Raw genomic sequence first — 22,195 nt, forward strand, 5'->3', positions numbered from 1 at the left:
TGTTGCAATCTCGCACGCCGCAAGCCGACGCCAAGGTCGCACCTGCAAGATAAACCAGGCACACAGTGGGAAAAACAATATTAATTGTGCTGAATTTTGCCTCAAACACGGTCCCACCTCACGTGACAAAGCCAAACCTGACAGGATGCCAAGCCCAGGAGGAAGGAGACGCCTGAATCCCACGTTTCAAGACACATGCAGATACAATTAAAAGACTCATTGGACATCTGCAGCAGTGGGAGTAGTCGACCTCCCAACATATGAATAAATCCTCACATTGTTTACACCTACCCATAGTAAAACATTGTTGCAAAAGACAGGTGCACCGCGAGCTGGGAACAGCGATAGTCCCAGACTGGGAGGCTCGCGAGCGGACCAATCAGAACATGGGGTTCTTATCACTGACGCCATTAACATTGACCAATCCTCAGAGGTCTTCATGTAACAATTTTCATGTATCAAATTGAAGGGACAGCCCAAGTATACCACCTGACTAACCCTCAACCACTAACACCGTTCTCTATATGTGCGCTATACTAACCCTACCACTCGAGTAACCAATCCAGAGTGGAAATAGGTTTTTTGCTAAACTTTCTAAGGTGACGCAAGTAGCGCGTCATACTTAGGTAAAAAGGGCCTGCGAGCCCCACGATTGTGTGTGTGTCAGGACGGACGCGTACGATCCTTGACCCATCCCTGCCATTTTGTCTAATAAACAGCAGAGTCACCTTGCTTCTTGCGTGTGTCTCATACTCTATCTCTTTTGGGATATACGGGAGGAGTTGGGGCCTCCCTGCCCGGAGGTCTACGGACGGCCCGGCCGACCCCGGCAGAATTTCCCCCCGACAACAGGTAAGAGTTTATTTGTGTGTGTGTGTGTGTGTGTTGCGTGTTTGTGTGTTTATTGGGGTATGGGTATGCATTGGGGGGAGGGAGTCGGCGGCTGAGGAAGGGGGGCCTCGGGGTGAAACCCCCCACTTCAAAGACATCCCTCCGGTGGGGGCCAAAGGAATGTAATATTTTCACTTTTTGCGGGCTGCCAAAAATCATCCGAAAAAAAAACTCTTTTCAGCAGGGGGCCTACAAAAAGCTGAAATATGACAGAACCGTGTTTCACACCTGTTTCCATTTCATTCATGGACTCCTCAAAGCTTTCCTTCAGTTTGGTATTCAATAATACTCGTAAAGCGTTTCTTTAGTGCAGTATTCAATATTACATGCTTCACTTTACTTTAAGGTTGAGCGTTTTGTTCATAGCCTTCATACCCTTACTTCGGGGTTCACGGTCACTTGCACATACACATTTCCTTTCAACAGGCATCACCATATCCCTCTCAGTAGCCCCAAGATCACCCCGGTACGAGTGGTACCTCTATTTCACTCACCGGCCCTCGGCGGCTCTGTCCGGGACGCCTCTCTCTCCCCCCACTCTTCTTGGCTCTGTGTACACTTCTGTGTCTCTTCAAGCAGTGCTCACCTGCTAAGAATCTTGCTGTGGGTTGTGTGAGAAACCTGAAGGTGTCCAACTCGCTGGTCCTTGAGGATATGTCATCCAGGTGGCCAGGGAACGGCCATCGCTATTGGATGGATTGGTACGGGAGGATCACCTGGATGGGTGGTCCTCTGGGAGTATAAGTGGGAAACCAAAGGGCGAGATGTGGTATTCCCTTCATTATAACACCCTTTTCCCCATCCTACCAGGTAGGATATCTAGAAACTCAGCCCCCCCCCCTTTTTACAACACAAACACTTTCTCACGGGCCAGTAATCATGAGCAACAACGTACAAACTAACATGGAGTTGTATACCAGACATGTCCCAACGCAAGTGTCAGGCAGAGTCAGGCAATTACTGCTAATTATACACACCTGACTTCCATCACACTTCCCCACATGGATAAAAGGCGGAGCACGAAAACACACTGAGAAAGGACAAACGCACAAAGAAGCAGCTATTCTGGAATGGCAGTTTAAATCGAGGAGAAAGACAGCGAAACTAAAGAGGACGACAAGAAGGAAATTGCCCTTGCCCTTTTCAAGAAAGGATCGCGACTTTCATGAAACCTCAAGGAAAAGAAACATAAGACCAGGGATAACAGCTGACGAACAATGCAGAGTTTGTGGAAGGTACACTGGGCCCTCCCCCATAGATGGCCAAGGAGAGGAGAAGATATTGTCACTGCGGTACTGTCCTTGACGCTGACAACAATGCTACAACAATGAGCACTGCACAGCCGGTGAGTCGGGAGAAGCTGATAACCAGCCATGCTGTGTGATGCTCAAGCTTACAAGTGGCAACATGAATACAGAACTTGTGTATGAATGAACTTTAAGAAACCAAGAACGGTACCAGAAACCTTAGTGGTCCGGTTCCATGTGGACGCTCACTCGAAGGGCTCTGTTTTGGTACCCCAGAGTGTGTAAAAGATTGCTAAAAGTTTAATCGAAGTGGTTCTACAACGGGTTGAGTGGAATCCCATGCACATTCGATTGCATACATGTTGAAATTGGTCTGAGCCTGTTTGAGGGGGACTCATTGTGGGAAAAGGGGATCTGAGCCCGGCAGAGGGGGAACCAGGGTGACTAGCTGTTATGATTGAGGCAGACACAGCATGGAAGGAGGCCACACGTCTGAGAGCATTGACATGAAGGTTTATTAAGTATTATCCATAAGATAACCCACAGCCTCGGGTAGATCCTGGCAGCTCACCTTAACTGGAGCTTCCAACGCATCTCACATTCTTAATCATGTACAATAACAAGTTTACTAAGATACTGTCATTAGGAGTGGATGTTCTAAGAACCACCAGGCCTGGGATTGTGTGATGTCATCCAAAGAGGCTAAGCTCTACAGGCTATACTACAAGTGAGAGAGAAGAGAGCTGAGTCCTCTCCTAACACTAGCTAAATCACCCAAGAATATGTTGTAGACTTGAATCCCGTGTACATGTGAAAGACTTGAACTACGTGTTGAAATTGGTCTGAGCCCGACTGAGGGGGGACTAATTGTGTCAATAAGGGGTCTGAGCCTGACAGAGGGGGATCCCGGGGTGAACAGCAAAAATCGCTCGGGAAGATATTGTGAATAAATTGGTCTGAGCCTGGCTGAGGGGGACTAATTGTGAATGTCAATGATCGGAGCCCGGAAGAGGGTGATTCCAACGTGACTATTACAGAAGGAACATTTTCTCTTTATTGTTTATAGAATATCGGGCCCTCTGAGGCAAGAGACTTTGCACCAAAGAGACTTGGGCACAGAAAGGCCCTGATATAGGAGAAAGGAACTGTGTCATCGTGCCGGAGATGCCCAGGAGTGTGCTGTGCACAAGTGACCCAACTTGTCCTGTGCTAAAAACGTGGGGAAGGGGAAGCCCCGGCCTACACATTCTGACTTATCATTTTGTGAACACTTCTTTCTTTTTTGTGAACATTTTCCCATACTATTTTGTAGCATAGCGGTAAGGATTGGCAATAGGGTATTTTAGTATAGGCCCTTTTTATGTGACTATACTCCACAAGGACTGTATTATTATTATTTGACGGTCGTAGCATGCTCCCATCATAGATTTAGGGTTTGATAGGTGTTTTTCACACCCCTGATAAAAGTTCAATAAACACCCTTGAACTGTGATCACTTGTGTCAGTCTTACTTTGATACCATGCCTTCCTTACATTTGGTGTCAGGAGTGGGATATGAATACACTAATACAAATGTAAATCCAGGCTGATAATCGTTGAAGCACGAGAAGGGGATAATGGAATCATTGCACTCCTTGACTCTGACCGCGTATCCACACTAAAAGAGGTTTTGCTCTTCCAACTACATATCCCTACAGGTCAACAGGATCAGTTCTTTAAAAATCAAGAGACACCCTTCCTCTTCCCCATTATAATATTTAACAGTGGGATTGCATAATACCGAAAGTTTGGCCAGCCCTCAGCTTCATTAGACCCAGTGCTCTAAGTTCCCCCGCTCCTGAACCTTTTTTCTTTGGTACCCAATTGCCATCCATTTCGTGGCCATCAGGGTTAGAGATTAACCTACCAAAGTCCATTTCTTTGAGCGACTCAGAATCAGAAGAATCTGATGACTTTGAGACATTGGTCCGAGGGAGTCGAAACCTGTTTCTTTTCTGATTTAGAAAAAAATCCACAGAGGGGATCCTTACACCCCCGGAAGAAATGGCCGACCTAGCCAATGTCATTGCCCAGTTAGTGGCCTATCAAATGCAGGCCGATGCTAGGATCCAAGAAAATATAACCAAACTGGTTGAATTACAAACTAGACGAGGGGTACTTCAACCATACCTAGAAGGCGAACACTATAATTACTTCTGTCAATGGGACATGCCTGACCCTTAGAGTGGTGTTCTACAGTCCTCTTCCTTGTCCCAGTCTCAATGTGGTGTAAATACGAGGCAGTTGGTGTGTGTGACAGTGGGGAAGATTGGTAATAACCTACAGCGCCCGGGGGAAGTGTAGGGTGAATTCTGATATTTCCCTGTCTTAGCAAAAGGTCGTGGATATGTGTCTGACCTATTTGTATAAGAAGGGGCTCTCCTGATTGATTTGGTGTCCCTTTATATCAATGGTAGGTTCGAGGGTCAGATTTTAAGGAAATAAAGGATGGTGTTTGAAAGTACCCTACAAAGGCTTCTGGGACTGACGGTTCAATGTGAAATGGGAATGGGGGATACTGTGTCTCACCAAAGGACGTCCTCCCTCCACTCCCCAAACCTCCTCTACCCAGGTGATCCTCCCTCGATTATCTGCTCAAGTGTCAGTATCCAAATGCAATGGCCCTTTCCTGGCCCCCTGAGCAGAGTACATCGAGGAGAAAATAGGTCAGAGTCCAAATACGGCTTATCAAAATGCAGTTGGAAAATCTTAGTACATCATGAAATACTCATATACAAGAAAATAGACGTTAATAAAACGCAAACCTGGATGTCTCCTTTGTACTGAGGAGGAAATGGAGCATTTCACATTCTATCTAGACAGCCCAGCCATGTGAAGGCACACAGAAGCCCCTTTTTTCATGCATTCCCTCCCACGACAAGAAGTTCTCTTTTCCTCTAGTGAGAATATTTATACATCAGTATTTGGCAGGAGACCCGCAGTTGGTTTTGGCAGTCACACTAAAAAAACAAAGTTAGCACCTTTGCGAAATCTACACTTCGCATTAGAAAAGAAAAGCATATAAAACAGGTTAGCACCTCCCAACTTTGATCAGGGCTAGTCCTAATCACCTATTTTATTCATATTGTTTCGACTAATTCTCACCGATCCCAGAGAGAGAGGATTCAGCTTGCATGGGAATTCCCTTCTGCCAGAATGGCTGTCTTTCTCCCACACAGCTGGTGGCTCAGGCTTTCGCAGTGCATGCCTGCCCCTCCTCCGCACACAGTTCACAACAGACAGACAGACACAGACAGACAGCAAGCCAGCCCGCCAGCCAGAAGCACTCCCACAATCTCTCAAATGTTCTTCTTTTATCTTGAATCTCCCTCTTCTCCTTGTTTCTGTCGGCAGCCTACCCTCCGTTTACCCCTCCTCTTGCTTTTAAAGTCATTTTCCTGTGTCCTAGTTTGCTCATACCTTCATAAAGAAAGTATGATTTTTACCACCCACTTCATACCTCCTGCCGTGATGTCGCCCATACATCAAAACCTGCCCTGGAGCCAAGGCCTAGTCCTTTTCCAAACTCCTTCTGCCTTCTTCACCATGACCTCTGTACAGCACTCTTTCTCTAGCCCCAGATGAATATGCAACAATCTTCCTCTGCTGTTTCCTGTACAAACAAAAGGCTGTTCTTGCCAATGCATTTTTCTGCCTCGTTATTGCTCTGAGCCTCACGTTCAGCACACAGCAAAAACAGCTTTTAACCTCTGTTTATTTCTCTAGTGCAACAGCTGAGTTATGATCTAGGCAAGCCCATACTAATTACTAATATTCTCTGACATTAGTTTCGTTAAAATGAGTGAGGTAAGTATGTTAGATAGGTTAGTAAATTAATTGTTAGTCCCTGAGCCACACTACGCTGCATGATATGTTATGCTCACTCATTTCTTTGGTTTGTGTGATTCTCATCAGTGCCTCACACCAATGCTAAGACACCCCTAAGCTGCACACTGAGTTGATCCCTTTTACATTGTTGCTCTACCATCCCTTTTGAGATCAGTGACTGATGAAATTAGTACACAGATGAAATCTGTGCACTAATCATACCTACAGCTCTTCAGGCCAACTGATGCGAACAAACAAACTATGTGAATTTCAACTTTTGGGACAATCTATAAATATGACAATTAAAGCATAAGGGGTTGTAAATATGGACAAAAGGATATCTGTTCTTGCATGGAAGTGAAATTTGCTAGTAGTAGCTCCCTGCTTATTTACCTATTATAACAACTACTTTTTCTTTTTTTTTAAACTTTATTTTTGAACTTTTCATATCATCGGTACACGTGCGCCAACATGGTGCACCCTCTTAATAACAAAGGAAAGAAAAGAGGGGAAAGGAGAGAGGGGGAAAGGGAGGTGAAGAAAAGAACAAGAGAAAGGAATAATATAACGTTACCCACTAACGAGCTCTCCCGCCAAGGCCGCCCCACCACTCCCGTGTCAACAAAACAAGTATCGATGCGTTCATTGCTTAAAACTGACTCGAAGTTATACATTAGTTCTTCAGTCACAAAGCCCCATTTCACGCTCCATTGGTTTCGGAATCAGATGATACAGTACTATTTAGCAGATATGCGATGTATGGTCCCCAAATGTCCAGGGGTTGAGCAAGCAGAGGAAGGGTTCTTATAAATTCACTCTCTACGTCCTGGCAGTATGTTACGTCTTTCTTCCAGTCTTCGATTTTGGGTAGAGGGCTGCGGCTCCACGCCATGGCGACTCGCCTTCGGGCCAGGACCAGCAGGAGTGACGCTAGTTTACGGGATGCGGGTTGTAGGTGTCTAGTGAGGCCGAGAAGAGCCGCCAATGGCAGCGGGGCCACCGGTTCCCCTATGATGTCTGCAATTATTTGTAAGACTGAGACCCAGAAGCGCTGAATTCCCGGGCAATCCCATGCTAGGTGAAAGAAATCTGCGTGTGGCGCCGTGCACCGGTCGCATTGGGTCGAGGCTTCTGGATGATGTTGATGCTTCTTAACTGGAGTGTAGTATGTTTGATGAACAAAGTTGAAGTGTATTAGTTTAAAGCGTGTGTTTATTGCGACTTTATGAGTTTGGCGCAGGATATAAGACCAGTCTTCTGTGCTTATTGATGTCTGAACGGCAGATTCCCATTTTTGCTGTGTTTTAGGATTAGGTGTTCCTGTGTCTGCTACGAGGGAATTGTAAAGTCGCAATACCAGCCTCCCCTCTCCCCGCGCCTGGATGGTGTTGTGTAACAGATCCCATGTGGGGGGTTGTTTGGGGAATGAAGGAAACAGTTTGTGCAGGGTGTGGCGTAATCTAAAATAAAGGAATATATCCAGGGAGGTGTTCCCCCCTCTGTCCCTGGCCATTTGTGGGGTGAGGAAGGTGCCCTCCGGGAAGAGGTCCCCGAAGGAGTCGACATTTATCTTATCGGCCCAGATCAGGAAAACTTTTTCATTCGTGAGTGGGATGCCCGGGATGTGTCTGATGGGTAATAGGGGGGAATATCTTTCGGTCACGTCGTATTTGACAGCCATCTTTTTCCAGATTGCATATGTGGACAGTGCTGTATTCAGCGAGTTATGTGGTACTGGGATTTGACTTATAATAATGGCACTGAGCAGGTCTGGTGAGGCTAGGGCGCGTTCCACCTGCACATGTGGGCGTACGAAGTGGGACATATACCAGTAGCTCAAAAAATGAGCTTGGGCTGCCCAATAGTATTTTTCGATGTCTGGTAATGCTAGACCCCCCTTTGACGTTGGAAGAACTAGGGTGTTATACGCGACGCGCGCAGGTTTACCTGCCCATAGAAGTTCCAGGACTGCAGACTTGACTTTCAGGAGAAAGGCTTTGGGGAGTAGGAGCGGGATATTAGAGAACAGGTACAGGAGCTTAGGGAGTATGACCATTTTCGTCAAGGAGGTTCTGCCCCACAATGTTAATGGAAGCGTCTTCCACCTGTGTATCCGTTCTTGGATGGCGTTCAGCGCGGACACATAGTTGTCTCTATATATGTCGTGGTGGTTGCGAGACATATAAATCCCCAAGTAGCGCACCCTTGAGTTTTCCCACTTGAAGCCGTGATCGTCTACAAATTCGACTGTATTGGGGGTCAGGGGAAACACTACAGATTTGGAATGATTAATCGTAAGGCCCGACATTTGGCCAAACTTTATTACTTCACGCATTACGGGGTTGAGGTTTTCTTGGGGGTTGCCAATAAACAGTATCACGTCATCGGCGTAGAGGGAGACAATCAGTTTGTGAGGACCTAGTTTAAGACCCCTATGAATTTGACATTCCCTCAGTCGCGACGCCAGGGGTTCCATAATGAGGGCAAAGATCAGGGCAGAGAGTGGACATCCCTGTCTTGTTCCACGTTCCAGTGCTATGGCCGAGGACCTAGTGTTGCCCAGAGTGATGTAAGACCGGGGGTCGTTGTACAATAGTGACACTAACTTAATGAAGAATTTGCCAAAGCCCATTTGTGTAAGCGTTGCTAGCATGAAAGGCCACTCCACGGAGTCAAACGCTTTCTCAGCGTCAAGAAGCACTGCTATTGCTTGTTGTGTCGGGTCTATGGCCTCGATAACACCGAACAGTCGCCTAATGCCAAAGGTAGTGCTGCGACCCGGAATGAATCCGGCTTGGTCTCCAATTACTAGAGCCGGCATAAGAGGGAGGAGTCGTGATGCGAGAATTTTTGCGAGAATTTTATTGTCCAGGTTGATCAAAGAGATAGGCCTGTATGAAGCACATTCGTCTGCAGGCTTACCGGTTTTGTGCAGCACTATTATATTGGCTTCACCCATCGTAGGGGGGAGGCTGCCCCGTTCAACAGATTCTTCATAGACTTGGAGCAGGAGAGGCGCCAGGATAGCCGCGTGTGCTTCATAGAACTCTCCAGTGAGCCCGTCTGGTCCTGGCGCTTTGGAGCTCGGGAGGGATTTTATTGTGTTCAATATTTCTGTTTCTGTTATTGGTGCGTTCAGTGGTTCTCGTAGGACTGCCTCCACCCAGTACAACTCAGTGTCGTTGAGGTACTCTTGTATCGAATTTGAGCTTGAGTTACCCCTGGAACTGTATAGGTTCTGATAGAAGTCCCGGAATGTATTGGCGACGTCCTCTTCTGTGTATACCAGCTGCCCGCATGCGTCCTTGATGCATTCCACCCGGGTTGGGGTTTTGTCTATTGAGAGCAGCCGGGCTAGTAGTGCACCAGGTTTCTGTCCCTCTCCGTATTGACGGATTTGGTGGGCGCGGCTGAGGAATTTTAGTTCCCTTTCGGCTGTTTCCCTGTATTTCAGGAGTTCTTTTTTCAATTCTGCTTGGAGTTGAGGGTTTGGTGCCGTAGAGGCTCTCAACTCTATCTCTTTTAGACGTTGTTCGCTTTCGGAGAGCTCTCTACGGATTAGCTTTAACATCCCGTTTTCTTTGGATAGGCATATTCCTCGAACGAAGCACTTCAGCGCTTCCCATATAGTGCTGGACGAGTCGACAGAACCCTGGTTGATCTCAATGAAGGCTATCAGTTCCTGACGTAATTCAGCTGCGAAGCTCGCATTCGAAAGTGAGCCCGGCTTGAATCTCCATCCTAGTCCGGGGACCGTTGTGCCTGCTAGGGAGGCCTCAAGTGTGACCATCGAGTGATCGGAGAGAGTGCGTGGTAGGATTTGACTCGTTCCCCATGAGAACGGACAGTGGGTAGATGCCATAATGTAATCAATCCGGGAGCTTGTGTTATGGACGGATGAGTAGAATGTGAAGTCTCTCGTGTTGCGGTTATGCTGTCTCCATGTGTCCGAAAGATCGAACGCTTGGCATATCTCTCGGACTTGCATACTGGCTTTGGACGGGTTCCCAGTTGTGTTGTGGGATTTATCAAGTTTGGGGTCAATTGGCGTATTTAGGTCGGCTCCCCATACAATAGTTGCTGTATTGAACTTTCCAAGTTGGGACATCACCCAGTTGAAGTTGTCGGGGCCATCGGTGTTTGGAGCGTAGGAGTTCACAATCACCACTTCCCTCCCTGCGATTATCCCTCTCACCAGTAGGGCCCTTCCCTCAGAGTCTTTCTGTGATTCAATTAGGCTAAAGCTGGTCTTTCTATCAATCAGGATCACAACCCCTCTGGCATAGGACGAGTACGACGAGAAATATCTATGGCACCCCCAGGATTTGGCCCACTGAAGTTCCGTCGCTGGCAGGAGATGGGTCTCTTGGAGTATGGCAATGTTGATTTTGTGTCTACGTAGATACTGGAAAATGTTCCTATTATTCGCTGGTTGGTTACCGCCACGGATGTTCCAGGTGGCTATTTTAAATGTTGTTGCTGACATTTAGGGAGTCAGGTGGGTTCCTGTTCAGTAGGATTTGAGGGTGAGACCGGAATCTTGACCCAAGTAGGAGTTTGAAGGGCTTGTCTTCCGAGTGACTTGTGAGTCGCGGTGCTGCTGCCTTGGGATGAGAGTGGGGGGAGGCCCGGGTGCGGTCGAGCAGAAAAAAGTAACTGAAGATCATCAACTTCCCTCCCTTGCGTGGGCAACCCCCAACACGCCCACGATGTGCCCACCCGTGACCATAAACTACAGCCATTGCTGTGCTTAGGGCGCTGGTTGCCGAGCCGGAGGCCGCGTGGCCCCGAAATCGATAAATTTGGTGTACTGTGGTGATTAGTATGTGGTTGCTCCACTCAGCGGTGTCGAGAAAGGGACTCATGTCGGGTTTCTCCTCCTCCGTTCATCCCATTGTAGATTCGGAGCATTGGCTGCAGGTCTACAACCGGCCCTGTCCAGGTATTCGGCAGCTTCCTCAGGTGTGGTGAAGAAATGCGCCCTCCCGTCATGCTGGATGCGGAGTTTGGCGGGATACAGCATGGAGTAAAGGATGTGATTATCTTGCAGTCTGCGCTTAATTGACGTGAAGGAACGCCTCTGTGCTTGTACTGCCGATGAGAAATCGGGAAAAATTTGGATGGGGTCGCCGTCAAATTGGAGTTTCCCCTTTTCTCTGGCTGCTTTGAGTATTGCATCTCGGTCTCTATAGTTGAGTATCCTAGCTATGATCGGGTGTGGGTTCGCTCCCGGAATAGGTCTGGCTGCAGGAATCCTATGCGCTCTCTCGACTATAAATAGCGAGGAGAGGACCTCCGATCCGAACAGTTCGGTACACATGCGTTCGATATGGTCTTCCATTTTGGTCTGGGTTTGTTGTTCCCGGACCCCGACAATTCTGATGTTGTTTCTCCGGGAGCGGCCCTCTAAGTCTTCATTCTTAGCGGAGACGGCTTTCAGATGGGATTCTAGCGCGGAGACTGTGGTGGTTAGGGCCGCCGCACCATCATCGAGATCTGACACACGTTGCTCCACGTTGTCTAATCTATCGGCATGTTGGTCGAGGTGGTGCTGGATACAATCTACTTTGGAAGACAGATTGTCCAGTTTGCTCCCCAGGTTGCCAATTCCGGCTTTCAAGTCCAGGAGAATTTCTTTAATATCGAGGCCGAGGGTCGGGTCCTCGGTGGGTTCCATGACTTTTATCGGGGATGCAGGTCTGCCGTTGGGATCCGTTTGTCTGGTGGAGGAGCTGGCCTCAAAGTTCAGTTTTTTCTGCGACTTGTCTGTCTTCCCCATTGTCTGCGCACTTCCACCTGCCCCTCCCTGGCTGTGCGTGTTGCTCACTCGCTAGTGTGATGGGCCTGAGGCCTTGCGCCGACGCTGGTGATGAAGAAGCGTAGCTGCAGAGTTTAGTGTGTATGGGCAGAGTGTGCCCGGACCATGGTGAGCTTGGAGGTCCTCTGCAGCTGTAATGGCCGGGAACTGGAGCGTGGGGGAAGCGCTGCGGCGCCGCCAGATCGCAAAGGGTATGCCGTTGGGTGTCCAGACGTGGCCCCTGGGCTAGTGTGTTGATGTCGCACTCAGCTGTCCCACCAGTGTAGTTGGTGCTCAAGGCGTTTTTGTGGTAAGCGGCGTAAGCCTGTTCGCACTGGTTGGCTCTGTTGTATTGGTTCCGGGGGCTGGGGGCCGGGGAGTGGAAAGAATGGTGTCTGTTGTCGTGGCCCTTCTCCCAGTTTATCTCCGTGCCCCGATGGCCGGGGGGATCCTGCCTGGTCCGCCCGCAGGAAAGAGCTGCCAGACGGAGGTGCCCGCCGCCCGGGGGGGCCGGGGCCGAGGCGCCGTAGGGGTACCGGCGGATCCGCAGGCGATACGACTGGCGCCGGCACCCGCCGCCTCACCGCCAGCTCGTGACACGCCAGGCCGGCGGGGCACCTGAATGAGCTGGATGGCGCGCGCCCGGCTGGGCTCCTACCTCCTTCTCTCGCCGGACCACGAGCCCCCGCGGGGACGGAGACCGCAGCGTCTCTATGCGCGCCAAGGGCGCGAACGTCAACCCGACTCCACTCGGTGGGCCGCCGCCGAAGAGACTGGCGTCGCAGCGATCCGCACCGCCGGGGCACTCCTCCTCCGCCCGTCCCGGGAGACCGGATCCGGCGGGCCGCAGCCAGTCGTCTGAAACTCCGTTGATTTTGGGATCTTCGGGGCCCGGATGGTTTCAAAATGTGCAGCACGGCGTCCGGGATCAGTGCAGCGTGCTCTGCGTTGAGTTTGGGCACCACAGCAGGATGGATGTTTCAGGATATTTTCGGGGCCATGCAGAGCTCCCCAGGAAGCCGCCATCCTGCTCGGCTCGCTAGCGCCCCCTATATAACAACTACTTTTCTCCAGACTTCAATCCATCCAGTCTCCCACACTTGGTATCTGTGCTAATCCTTGCTGTGAGTCCATGATTAACACGTTCCTTCATCCAGTGTCCCACACTTTGTATCTGTGCTAATCCTTGCTGTGAGTCAATGATTAACACGTTTTTTCATCCAGTCTCCCACGCTAGTTATTTGTGCTAATCCTTGCTCTGAGTCCATGATTAAAACGTTCCTTCATCCAGTCTCCCACACTTAGTATCTGTGCTAATCCTTGCTGTGAGTCAATGATTAACACATTCCTTCATCCAGTCTCCCACGCTAGTTATCTTATCTGTGCTAATCCTTGCTGTGAGTCCATGATTAACACGTTCCTTCATCCAGTCTCCCACACTTTGTATCTGTGCTAATCCTTGCTGTGAGTCAATGATTAACACATTCCTTCATCCAGTCTCTCACGCTAGTTATCTGTGCTAATCCTTGCTGTGAGTCAATGATTAACAAATTCCTTCATCCAGTCTCTCACGCTAGTTATCTGTGCTAATCCTTGCTGTGAGTCCATGATTAATACGTTCCTTCATCCAGTCTCCCACACTTGGTATATGTGCTAATCCTTGCTGTGAGTCAATGATTAACACGTTCCTTCATCCAGTCTCCCACGCTAGTTATCTGTGCTAATCCTTGCTCTGAGTCCATGATTAAAACGTTCCTTCATCCAGTCTCTCACGCTAGTTATCTGTGCTAATCCTTGCTGTGAGTCAATGATTAACACATTCCTTCATCCAGTCTCTCACGCTAGTTATCTGTGCTAATCCTTGCTGTGAGTCAATGATTAACACATTCCTTCATCCAGTCTCCCACATTTGTTATCTGTGCAAAAACATTTTTTTAAAAACAATTTTATTAATTTTATTCAAAAATAACAACTCAAACCAAACTTACAGGGGATGCATAATGTCAATCACAAATAGACATAAATTGCTGTATTCCAGCCCACTGCATCTCCCCCTTTCCTCACCCCTCCCCAGCCTACTCCCCCTCATTACCAGTCTCCACCTCTTGCGGTGGGGATTCCTCTTCGACAGAACTTATTGGGTCTCCATCATTTGGTCCATCATGCGAAGGCCCAAATAATTCAGCAATCAGTTGCCTCCAACCTGATTGGGTTCCGGCTTCTTCTTCTATCTCCCCTTTACACGCTTCCTGCCATACCACTGTTTCCGCCTCCGCCCACTTCTGCAGATCCCTCCACCACGTTTCCATTTTGGGTCTATGACATGCCTTCCAATCCATTGTAATCCTTCTCTTCGCCAGGACATACGCCAGATCCTTCAGTTTGCTTACATGTTTAAGCTTAGGTGGTCTGGGAAACCCTCCTATCAAACAAGCCCATGCAGTATCCACCTTCATGTGCATCCCTTTGTCTTCCATTTTCTGTGCTATTTCCCCCCAGTATCTCTCTATCATTGGGCATGCCCAAAACATATGCAACATTCCAACATTTTCTTCAATACATTTAGGGCACACTTGACGTCCGGCGTTTTTAAATTTAGCTATCTTTTGAGGTGTCAGGTATGCCCTGTGAGTTATATACAAAAGCATCTGCTGTAACCTAGCATTTCCCGATACTTTTTTATGATATCCTTGTGCTCTCTCCCACATCCCATCACTCATCGGGGCCCCTACTTCTCCTTCCCAGTCCAGTCTAAGTTGTACCACCTCCTTGCCCGCTTGGGTCATTAGCATTTCATATAATCTAGATGTTTCGTGTCCCCCTTCTGCTATGTCATATATCGTATCTATAGTGGCGTCCGGTTCCTCCGCCAGTGCCGCTTCAGACCAGGTATCTTTAATTCGTTGCACCACCCCGTGATACGTAATATATTGCCCCACACTCAACCCCATTAGTTCCACCAGCTCCCCAAATTCCGATATCTTCCCCTCCTGCCACACATCCCCCATCGTTGCTATCCCCACCGGTTCCCAGTGCTTCCTAATTGTTAGGGAGAATTCTCTGTTTAGGCTGAATTTCCTAACCTAGTGAGTCCCCCAGCAGCTTTGCTGGATTTTTGGGGTTTATTTTTTTCTCCTGCCAAGAGTGAGACTCTTTTACCCTCACTCTTGGGCATGATTTGAGTGTGTTCCTTTGAATCTAGATTGTGTTTAATGGGCTATGGGGTCTTTTACTCCATAGGGCCTCATGTGTTTTTATGATGTGTGTTACACAGCACCCTCAGTGCAGTAACACAGGGGTGTCCTAGGGACCCCCCAACATAGACTCCATACCCTGGGACTGACTACTGTCTCCCAGGGCATGTAAAGTCACCATTGACTTTACTAGTCACAAATCCTGAACAGAACCAGTACAAACCATCATATTGTGGACGTACTGGCTGGGGCAATTCGATTGCCCCGGGGTCTGTTAGTCGAGGGGGCACGTCTCCATCCCCCCTGATCGAGTTTTGGCTGGTGGCAGTGGATACTACTTCTTATATTCAACCGCAAATATTTTCCTATGGGATTTCTCATTGTTTTAGGCTACTATCTTTATTTAATTATTTACGGTAGCCTCGAACATACTGCCGGTTTATTTATTTATTATTAATTCTCTGGTTGGTAATTTTTGCCAAAACTTGATTCTAAAATGGCGTTTGTGTTCTCTTCTGTGACTCTAACCCAAGTCGAGCCCTTTGTTCCACTTTTTGGCGGGCTTCTCCACAGAAGCCCTCCAAAGTGGTTGCACTCTGCCTGAGGTACTTAGGAGGGGTGGGGGGGGGATTTAGGCACCCTGGACTGAGTTGCCTAGGCAACTCAAGTCGCACTCCATCCTGATTGGCCCAAGTGGTGAGCAGGCCGGCTCACCACTTAGCATGTTTGAGTGACAGCTAGGCTGAGTGAATGGGGGTTTTCTGCATAAAAGCAGGGCTTTGGGGACTGGAACTTCAGAAGTCGCCACAGGACCTAAGAATCCGACGAGGGAGAAGCTGAGCCGACCTACTAAGATGACACCACTGGTGGAGCCCTGCTGAACCGTCTCACCACTTTTCCCAACGACAGAGGAGCTCGCCCGCCGGAGAGTCTTCTTCCCTTGACTGGTGGGGACAACCAGTTTTCACCTTCTTTTCGCTTTCCCGACGCATCTCGTGCCAAGCACCCCTGCAACCGGAATACCACGTTTTACCGCAACCGCAAAATAAAGGGTAAACCCTTTAACCGGAAGACTCCGCGGCTGGTTTCTTCCCTGGCTGTGCAACGACCTTCATCTTCTTCTCCAAAGCCAGATCTTCTCTGGACGAGGTCGAGACTTGCACCCGCTGCAAGGAACAACTGCCACCGCTGGAGGATCCTTCCCACTTAAGGTACTGTGTTCCGCCTGGCTTCCCTTGCCACCGACTGTACGGGGTAGATTTAGCCCCCGGCTTTCGAACCTGGGTTAGCCTGGGACACCCTGGCTAAACTTTTCTGAGCCTCTCTAACTCTTTCTGAACTCCCTGCAAGACTTTTGAACCCTAGTAAACTGTGTGATCTTGAGCACATTTAAGCTCTGCTCTTTCCAAGAGTGGGCCCTGCCTATTGACTTTGGCTCACCAGTGACTTTCTGTTCTTCTGCCTTACTAAAAGTGTTCCTAATCTTAGAGTGGTGTATTTTCACATATTCTGCCTTTTTCCCTCCCTTCTTCACATACTTATTGGAGTGCCATCTATAGTTAAGCACTCACCTCTGTCTGGAAATAAGTGGTGTTAACTAAGACTTGTCTAAATAAGGAATAAGGGATGTATATATATATATTAATAGTAACTGTGTTTGGAGTGATTTACAATAATAGTGCTGGAGTGTTTCAACAAGTGTGTTTTTAAATAAATAATTATATACCTTGATACCAAAGCTCTGGTCAGTGTTTGCTTGTGCTTTTGTGTCTGAGTGCCTATTGTGTATACTTTGCATACTGCCTAACTCTTCTTGAGGGAAGTCTGACTGCTCAGCCACAGCTACCAAGTGAATCTGTGTGGTACAGACTGCAACCAAGTGGGTTTACTGCTAACACCTGTAGTCCTAAATCTTTTGCAGTGTTCCCAAAGGGAACTGCACAGGTTTCTGCCTAACACATGTCCCTTGGCAACTACCCTTAATGCGCTCTGCAAGCACTCTGAACACGGGGGGCCGGACCACCGCAGGATCCTCATTCATTTATTATTTCTCTTCATGGCCTCTGTTCTTTCTCCTGGGTCCGGCGGCACCGCCGCTCAACCCCCATTATTTTCCTAGGCAGCCTGTATCCGTGCAGGGCGACCCACAGCTGAAGCCGCTCCTCTTATCCTTTCCTCAGTAAGACTTCCCCTCTGCCAAGGGCTGCACCACCTTAGAGCTCTTCAGATATTTCTTGCATCTCTGGCACCGCTGAGTGCAGGGGGCAGGATCACAATGGGGACTGCGAGCTGTCCGTGTTGTTCGTTGTGCTGCACTTGGGGTGCTATGTTACGTTTTGCTTTGAGCCTGGGTGTTCTTTGTTATCCGGCTGATGCGTATCCGTATGTTTGTTTTTATTCGTGCTTGGGCAATACAGGGCACTCTCTCTCCGACGTGCTATGCCTTCTCTGCTCTGCCCAATGTTCGGGAGCCGCTTTTCCCTTTTTCCTCAGGTGCCGTCGCTCTCTCTCTCTCTATCCCGGCTCCTCCTCTGAGTCCTGTGGCTCTAACGATGCGCACCTATTTCCGTGCGTTCAAGGCACTGGTTTGGGATTCCCCCACACTGGAGCATTTATGGCATGTCCACTCAGTGTGGGGCTACTTCTTGGGTGGCCTTCAAGGGCAGTGCGCACCATCCCCCAGGCCGAATATGTGGCCCAGCTCTCGTGTGCTTGTCCGAGTTCTCGCTGCGCATGTACCCGCGGGGGTTGTGTTGTTCTGCTTCCGCCCCCCCCCCCCTGGATTCCCGTTCCCGATTAGGCCAGATGCCGTTCCTCGTTCTTCCGTTTCACTCGCTGTTGGCTGTGTCTACGGTCACACTATGCGGATCACTGGGCTGTTCGGCAAGGGAGTACGGGTCAGGAGTGTCTTAAACCGCTATGTTAAGAGTGCCTCCCGGCATCTGCTGCCTTCCCCGTTTCTCGTTTTCATCTAGTGGGCTACTGTGTCTCTTGCTTGTATGATGCCACAATGTATCAGACCTCCAGCTTTCTGGTAACCTCCGAGGGCTGCACCAGCGAGACCGCCGATGTCTCCACTCCAATGCGGGCACAGCTACTCTCAATGTCCCTGCTTTCTCTTTGCTTCGCCGCTCGCGGGGGCGCCTCTGCCATCCTCCATCTCATTTTGGCTTGTTGCCAATGCCATCTTCTTCTTTTGTCTCGGTCCCTCAGCCTTCACACGTAGAACTGCTAGCGGGAGTCTCCGTTTCTGGCAGGTTTCGCTCAGTATGTGCATGGCATGTTCATAGGTCCATGGATGCAATTGTACGTGCTGTAGGTTAACATTTCAACCTATTGCGGTCCGGATCAGTGTCGGATCACGGGAGCTCTTGGAGTCAGCGTCCTAGCCCATGGCCTCTTAGCCACGCCCCCGCAAATCCTTGCTGTGAGTCCATGATTAACACGTTCCTTCATCCAGTCTCCCACACTTGGTATCTGTGCTAATCCTTGCTGTGAATCAATGATTAATACATTCCTTCATGCAGTCTCCCACACTTTGTATCTGTGCTAATCCTTGCTGTGACTCGATGATTAACATGATATGATGCGTCATTTATAACGCACCTGTACACAAGTGTTAATAGGCATGACAAGACAAGGGAGGGAAACACAGATGGAGGACAAGACACACAATCTTACAAGGCCTTGTGTCATTCAGATCGTGTGAGAGATTAGAAGTGCAAGGGAAAGGGGAGGGGGAATGTGCCGGTGAGCAATGCTCTGATTAGTGCAGGCAGAGCAGAGCGGCTCTGGGTAAGTGCAAGGAAGCAGGGACTGTAGAGGTTACAGTTACAGCCTGAAGTGTGAGGTAGGCCCAGAGGCAGTGCAGGAAAGACTTATCAGAAAAGAGCCGGGTAGACAGCAGCCAGTCAGTGCAGCAGATATGATGGAACAGGTGTTAGGAAAGATTTCGTAATTGTAGGTAATTTTCCTTCCATGTGGCAAACCCTAAACTTTTTGCTGTTGTTTTTCACCTTGTTCTTGACTTTGCCAGAGAAGTGCAGCCTTCTGCCGCACTCCTCTGGGCTTTCGCTCCTTTCTTACGGGGAAACTGACATGCCCTTAAGACAGTCAGTACCGGGGAATGCTGTTTCCCGTAGTTTCTTTTATCATGTTGCGGCTTTCGTGCAACATGACACAAGAGGGCACTGTAAGATAGGTTACAGCTCTCTTGGGTCTCTAGCCTTCTACAGGCCCTAGATACTCGTTTAGGATTGTATCTGATCGGTGCAAGTGATTCAGGGACGGGAATGGTGGCAGCGATAGTTTCTTGTGTTTTGAGCTCCTTTTGGCGTTCTAAGCGCGTTTTCCGTGCTTAACCCAAAATGGTGGCCTGGCTCCCAAAATGGCCAGACCACGAGGCTCCTTTGTCCTGTCCGCTGACCGTCTTGCTCCCTTCACCTTCCCCAGGTCGAGCCGACCCGGGGCCTTCCTTATTTGGGCATGTACTTTCCCGCGAAACACGGATGCTTTCGCGGGCTTCTACATGTCTTGTGTGTGCCTCCAGGATGTGGGCTGGGATGTCTGGTCCCAATACACATCCTGAGTGCCAGAGAGTCTAGGGTGGTGTGAATGCCTGGGACCACCGTGGTCCGTGATTGGTCCACGAATGGTGTGAGTGTTGATGAGCGGATCTCCCATTGGGTCCCCTCCGTTTTGGCGCGAAGGGAACCGTGGATAAGAGGGGGCTGGAAACACCACTACCATGTCGATCTCCTGAGTTCTCACGAACGAAGGAATACAGGAGCCAAGTATCCTGCAACCAAGAGGCTGGACCGAGGAATCGCTGGTGACCCGCTGAAGGACTTCTCCTCTGCACTGCTGTCGCCTTGTGAAACCCTTTTCACCTTTGATCGAACCAGAAGGCCTGTACTGGTACTTCGACCCTTGGAATAGCGGGAACAGCTATTCTCGGCATCTTCACCATCTCCTGCCAGTAAGCCTTCGGCAGCGTCTCTGGGCCATCCAGTTGACTGACCAGCTTACCCGGGAGTCTTGCTCTGTAACCGCCGCCAGGGTGTGTAGTATTTCGAGTCCTTGTCACTCTCACACGCTTCGTACACTTGGCGTTCCCAGGTCTGAAGTGAGTAGTGTACATTTGGCTCAGATACACACGGCCGCTCCGTTGCCCTGCTGTGGTAACAAACTGTGCGGGTTTGTTCGATTGGGACGTCTTTTTACTCGACACGACGACGTGGCGTTCCCTGCTCTTCTGAACCTGCCAGCTGCTGAAACTGACGCGGAGAAGCCTGGGTCTGCTTGCATCGGGGACCGGTGAGTAGCATAGCTAGGATCTGGTCGCCCTCCTGCAGGAGCCCATTGCTTTTCCCCGCTGTGTCAAACAGCACCCCTTTTCCGTACTCGCACTCTGCTTCTGCCCACTGTGGAGGCTGCGCTTGAGTCGCGGAACTTGTTCTTCTTCTTTTGTGCACTAAACTGAACTGCCTGATTTCCCTCGAAGAGCTTCTCCTTTTGCCCGTTGGCACCAGCGTGTGCAGGTACTTTTGAGCACAAGGCTCCACTCTTCGCAGGGCTCGGACTTCCATCTAGTTAGGTGCCTCTGAAGGCGAACTGGGTCTAAGCATTATTTCGCACTGCCTGTCTTCCTTCCCTTTTAGGTGGACTACCCATTTCGTGCAGATAACGCTTGAGACTGTCGTATTTGTATATATATTGTGTTGATATGGTATGTGTTGGTTTACTATCGTTATATTGTGATTTTCTCGCTACGGTCATTGTTTTAAAGGCCTTGAAATAAATGTGTATATATTTTTAATATAACAACTGGTTGGAGTAGTTTGTAAGTGATCTTGCTTTGTGTGCTCATTGCGGGCTTTCAGTCACCCTCACCCCTCTTGAGACCTAGTCTTGACTGCCGCGATCGCTACCTTGATTGGTCTGGCTCGTCCAGAGGTTACCCTGTTCCAAGTAATTAGGTTGGCCTTCTGAACTTCTGCACCACCAGGACAGAGTTCAGAAATCCGTCTTAACAACAGGTAGATCAGCTGGGGAGGGAGAGAGAGAAATCAGAAGAGAAGAGGAACATTTTGAGCTGCTTCTGGAACTTCAGGTGGTCCGCCTCAAGTTGGAGAGGGTCAGGGAGGCTCTTCCAGAGGGAGGCACCTGCCAAGTTGAGCGATCTACCCACCGCCCTCTGTCTGGAGAACCGTCTGACCCTTAGAGAGTTGGAGGTAGCTCAGCGAAGGGCTCTAGATGGAAGATATTTAAGAAGACAGCATTGGCTGTAGTTCGGGCCCCAGCCCCAGTAAGCCTTGTAGACAATGCAGAGGGTCCTGAACTTGATCCTTGCAGCCACAGGTAGCCAGTTGAAAGATTACAGGGCTGGAGAGATATGGTCCCTGGCCTTGGGTCCAAGGATAAGTCTTGCAGTCCTGTTCTGGATTAGTTGCAGAGGGCGGAGAGTAGAGGAAGGCAGATTGAGAAAGAAGCTGTTACAGTAGTCCAGCCTAGAGAGAACAAGAGCTCTGGAGACTGCGAGCTTCCGGGGGAAGGTGAGGAAGGGATGAGTCCCTTTGAGGAGGTGAAGCTGATAGTGGGACTTCTCGACGACGTCCGATGAGAGAAGGAAAGAGTGGCATTGAAGATGACACCAATGTTTTTTGCCTCACAGGAAGGTGAAGGAAGAGGGCCCAAGGAGTGCGGCCAGAGAGAGAGGGGAAAGCGGGAGCCGGGGTCACAATGAGAAGTATCTCCTTCTTACTGGTATTAAGGCAGAGATCGTTGGAGACGCACCAATCCTGAATCGCAGATAGACTGTCAGGAATGAGCGTGAAAGGAGAGGAGGCTGAGGGGAGCCTGAAAGAGAGCAGAGTGTCATCCGCATAACCCTGAAAATTAGATCCGGTGGGCCAAGGCGGCCAAGTAGAGGTTGAAGAACCAGAGAGAGTGGATAGAGCCCTGGGGAATGCCACAGGTGGAGAGAGAGGTGGCAGAGAGAAAGGAACCAAGTTGATCCTGGGAGGGACAGTCCAAGAGGAAGGAGGTCAAACAATCCAGAGCCTGAACTGTGATGCCCAGGTTCTCACAGAGCCGTTTGATCATGATGGTGTGGTTAACCGTGTTGAAAGCAGAGGAGTGATCAAGGAGGATGAGGACAGAAGGAATGCTGGAGTCCACGTTTGAGAGCAGACCTTCAC

General features: G+C 49.3%; 1 protein-coding gene across 1 annotated transcript in view; it reads left to right on the forward strand.

Annotated features, from left to right (window-relative positions):
- LOC138452920 (zinc finger protein 182-like) overlaps nucleotides 1-22,195 on the forward strand; it is a 54,047-nt gene that overhangs the window by 26,375 nt on the left and 5,477 nt on the right. The window lies entirely within an intron of this gene.

The sequence above is a fragment of the Ambystoma mexicanum genome, chromosome 4p (assembly GCF_040938575.1).
Source record: "Ambystoma mexicanum isolate Mex_15411 chromosome 4p, UKY_AmexF1_1, whole genome shotgun sequence".
In the NCBI taxonomy this organism is placed as follows: Eukaryota; Metazoa; Chordata; class Amphibia; order Caudata; family Ambystomatidae; genus Ambystoma; species Ambystoma mexicanum.